Source organism: Otolemur garnettii, unplaced genomic scaffold (assembly GCF_000181295.1).
Source record: "Otolemur garnettii isolate 467f Iridium unplaced genomic scaffold, OtoGar3 scaffold00393, whole genome shotgun sequence".
Lineage (NCBI taxonomy): Eukaryota > Metazoa > Chordata > Mammalia > Primates > Galagidae > Otolemur > Otolemur garnettii.
Window position 1 is genome coordinate 154785 of NW_003852788.1, and position 4925 is coordinate 159709.

The window sequence follows — 4925 nt, forward strand, 5'->3', positions numbered from 1 at the left end:
ATGAATTCTTTGATGTACAGACAGGGTTGAGTACTGAGAAAAAGCTTTGCCACACTCTTGACATTTGTAGGGTTTCTCTCCAGAATGAATTCTTTTATGTCTAGAAAGGTCTGAGTACCAGTTGAAGGCTTTGCCACATTCTTGACATTTGCAGGGTTTGTCCCCAGAATGAATTCTTTTATGTCCAGAAAGGTGTGAGTATTGCTTGCTAAGTTTATCACAGTCTTCATAGTTGTAGGGTTTTCCTCTGCTATCAACACTGTTATGGGTACGATATTTTGATCTGTGGCTAAGACATTTGCCATCATTTTCACACTTGTAGAGTTTTTCTCCAGTAGGATGTCTCTTATGCTTAGACAGGTTTGAGCAAGATCTTAAGACTTTGCTACCTTTTTTACTTTTGTACCATTTTTCTCCAATATGAATTATCTCATATTTACTACCATGTGAGTATGGGTTAGAGGCTTTCCCATACTTTATACAGTGAAATGTTTTCCCTATGGTATATATCATCTTACATCTACTTTGATTTGACAAATGTGTGAATACTTTCAAAGATTTACTACATTGGAAGGTTTTGGTATAGGGAGTCGTTACACAGTGGTCAAGTCCACTGTCACATATTTTCTGGTACTTACACTCAGACACACCTGCCCAGTCTTTTGTTAGGTTTACATTGTCAAGTGCACAGTTTTGATATCTCCTCAGGATTATCTCTGGGAATATAATATTTGTGTCCAGATCTTGCAAATGGTCTTGCTCAGGATGGTTAGATATGGCTGAAAGAAATTTAAACAAGAGCCATTTTAGCCACTGAATTTTTATCAGAATTGAGTAAATACACACTACATATTTTATCTGCAAAATCATGCCAAGATCATTAGGAAGATGGCATAATACAGTTCACAGGCACGAATTATCTTAAAGGTAAATAAATACGGCATGTAGGAACTTGCAGCACAGCAGGTGAACAGAAGTCGTAGAGACACCACAGAGCCTAGGTGCATTGGCTCATGTTTGTAATCCTAGAACTCTGGGGGACTGAGGTGAATGGATCAATAGAGCACAGGTTTTCAAGATCAACCTAAGCAAGAGTAGACCACATTTCTCTCATAAATAGCAGTCAGGCATGGTGACACATGCCTGTAATCCCAGCAATTCATGAGGCTGAGGCAAGAAGAACTCGAGCCCAGAATATTGAGGATGTTGTGAGTGATGACAACACAGTACTCCACTCAGGGTGACAGAAACTCAGTTCCAAATAAATAAATAAACAGATAAATAAATTTGTGTGTGTGCACATAAAGTATAAAAAAGAAAAAGCTAGTAAATATTAATAATAACATATAGAGGTGCTGTGGTAAGCACTTGTAGTCCCAGCTACTCAGGAGGCTGAGGCAAGAGTCACCTAAGCTGAGAAGTTGGAGGTTGCTGTGAGCTGTGACACCATAGCACTCTACTGAGGGGGACAAAGTAAGACTCTGTCTCTAATAAAAATATATATCTGGGCACGGCACCTATGGTTGAAGTTGCTAAGGCACGAGCCACATACACCTAAGGTAGCGTGTTCAAATCTAGCCCAGGCCCACCAAACAACCATGATGGCTGCAACCAAAAAATAGCCAGGCGTTGTGACGGGCGCCTGTGGTCCCAGCTACTTGGGAGGTAGAGGCAGGAGACTCGCTTGAGCCCAGGAGTTGAGGCTGCTGTGAGCTATGATGTCACAGCACTCTACCGAGGGGAATAGCTTGAGGCTCTGTCTCAAAAAATATATATATATATTATATATATACATATATATATGCAATATATATATTAATAATAACAAAAAGAGAGAAGTAGAATAGAAGGAAGCTTGTCATATTTACCTACCACAGAACCCATCATAATAGAGTATGGTGAAAATAGAAGTAAATTCCCAAATCCCAGCTTTATCCTCAAAAGAGGACACCAGTGACACAGTGACACCAGTGTTAATCCTTCTTATTTGCAGGGCCTTTCCAGAGAAAAGTTACTGTCTTCCAAGATTGAGGGTGCTGAAAGGAGCCGTTCTATAGTCTATAAGAGCAACTGGAGGTGCTGAAACCAAAGGTAACATATTATTACAGCAGCACAGAGACTCCAAGACAACAGAAAGATTTAGGTCTAGCAAGTGATCACCAGCTCTTAAGAAATATGGGAAAATGCTTCAACTGAAAAATAACCACACATTTCCACAGGCAGAACACTGTCAGAATGGAATGGTCCTTGCTATCTCAGTACAATGTGTGTCAGAATCTTGCAGGATAAAACCATATCACAAAGTTTGCAAAATATGGCTTTTCTCATTCTCAAAAATCAGTGAAAGATTAACATGTACAAAATCTACGGTGATATAACTCAAAGAAATGAAGGAAATAATCTGTAATCAACCATAAAATATAAAGATGTCAAAATTACCTTAACGTTATCTGAATAATGCAATATAGGTCAAATGGGAATGATACAGACAACTAAGTAACATCACAAAAATGAAGATAGTGAAGGACATAAAAGCATAAATAAGCAGAAATTCTGAAGATGAAGGACACAATGAAAATGACCAAGGAGTCTCAAATGTAAGAAAAAAGATATAAAATATCACGAAGCTCACCATACTCTAGCTGGGAGAAACACAAAGTGTCCTATAAGAAAACATGAAGATCAAGGATTGAAAGAGAATCTTGAAAGCAGCAAGAGAAAATAGACGTGTCATCTCTAAGCATGCTCCTGTGAGATTACTAGTGGAGTAATCAACACAAGCCTTCCATGTCCAAAAGAAGTTGGGGGATATAGTCAAAGTGCTGAAAGAACAAAAGCTTCAAAGCACATATAGGATGTCCCGGAAAACTGCCATTCTAAACAAAGAAAAAATAAATACTTGGGCAGCACCTGTGGCTCAAAGGAGTAGGGCGCCAGCCCCATATACGGGAGGTGGCAGGTTCAAACCTGGCCCTGGCCAAAAACTGCAAAAAAAAGAAAAAGAAAAAATAAATATTTATTATGATGAACAGATGCTAAGAGCTGCCGCATAAGAAATGTCAAAGGAAGGCCCTTTCATTGACAATGAAATGATGCTAGACAACAATACTAAATTATGTAAAAACAAATAACTCTGGGAAAGAAAACTACACCTCCATGAAATTCTGTATTGTTATAATGATGGTGCACAAAACACTTTTAATCATACTTGAGAGTTTAAAGACAACAACAGAAAGGTAGCACTAAAGCTCTCCTACTGGGTCTACATGTATAATATAACAAGATGTAATTGTTGATGTAAATAAAACATTTGAGTACAGGTGTAAAAAAAAAGGAATAAAAATAAAAACTAGTAACTATTGTTATCAGTTTAAAACATATTTTGAAAATGTGTAATTGCCATGGTAACTACAATAAAAATACCTATAATCACACATTCAAATAATAAAAAAAAGTAAAGTGTGTTACTACACAAATCAATGAGACACAAGTGAAGACAGAAAAGGGAAAACAGATGCAATGATCAAAGAAAACAGTTAATAAGTTGTCAACAGGCTCGGCGCCTGTGGCTCAAGCAGCTATGGTGCCAGCCACATACACCTAAGGTGGCGGGTTCGAATCCCCAGCCCGGGCCCGCCAAACAAAAATGATGGCTGCAACCGAAAAATGGCCAGGTGTTGTGGTGGGCGCCTGTAGTCCCAGCTACTTGGGAGGCTGAGGCAGGAGACTCGCTTGAGCCCAGGAGTTGGAGGTTGCTGTGAGCGTGATGCCATGGCACTCTACCCAGGGGGATAGCTTGAGGGTCTGTCTCAAAAAAAAAATAAAAAAAAATAAAAAAAAATAAGTTGTCAACAGTAAGTTCTTCTCTGTCAAAAATTAAATAAATATCCATGGACTAAACGTCACAATCAAATGACGGACACTAAATAAAGACAGGAATACAAAAAGTAAAAAAAAAAATCAAGATCCATCTATATAGTATCTAAATGATGCGCATCTTACATGTAATGATTATAATGGAATAAAAAATTACAGGACAGAGGTTCAGTGCCTATAGCTCAGCGGCTAGGGAGACAGTCCCCTCCACTGGGGCTGGTGGGTTCAAACCTGGCCCAGGGCCTGCCAAACAAGAATGACAACTACAACAAAAAAACAGCCAGGAGCTGTGGCAGGTGCCTATAGTCCCAACTAACTGGGAGGCTGATGCAAAAGAATCCCTTAAGCCCAAGAGTTTGAGGTTGCTGTGAGCTGTGATGCCATAGTACTCTGCCTAAGGTAACATAGTGAGATGCTGTCTCAAAAGGAAAAAAAAAATTGCAGGACAGAAAGATGTTTAATTCAAATATCCATCAAATGAGAGCAAGGGAGATTATAATAAGATATGTATATGTATTTGTATACGTACATTTGTGCGTATGTCTGTATGTATATATACACACATGTGTTGAGACAGAGTCTCACTGTATTGCCCAGGCTACAGTGCCATGGCATCAGACGAGCTAAAAGCAACCTGATACTCCTGGGTTCAAGCAATCTTCCTGAATCAGACTTCTGAGAAGCAGAGACTAATGGCATATGTAATGATAGTCAGGTAATTTTATCTTCTATTTTTAGTAGAGATAGGGTGTTGCTCTTACTCAGGCTGGTCTCCAACTCCTGAGCTGAAGACATCCTCTCATCTCAGCCTCCCAGATTGTTGTCAATACAGGTGTATGACCCTGCACCCAGCCAGGGCACAATATATTTTGAGGCAAAACCTGTCTTATTTCATAAAATATACTTTAAGTCAAAATTTCCAGGAAAGGTAAAGAATACAAAATAATAATGTGGGCTCGGCACCTATAGCTCAACCGGCTAAGGCGCCAGCCACGTACACCTAAGGTGGCGGGTTCGAATCTCCAGCCCGGACCCGCCAAACAACAATG

The 4925-nt window shown here is 39.4% G+C and overlaps 1 long non-coding RNA gene across 1 annotated transcript in view; it reads right to left on the bottom strand.

Moving 5' to 3' along the window:
* Nucleotides 1-701: 701 nt before the first annotated feature.
* Nucleotides 702-4925, bottom strand: part of LOC111722800 — a 6676-nt gene continuing 2452 nt past the window's right edge. Inside the window, exon 3 of the long non-coding RNA XR_002771462.1 lies at nucleotides 702-779. This is a non-coding gene — a long non-coding RNA (uncharacterized LOC111722800). The remainder of the gene's footprint in view (nucleotides 780-4925) is intronic.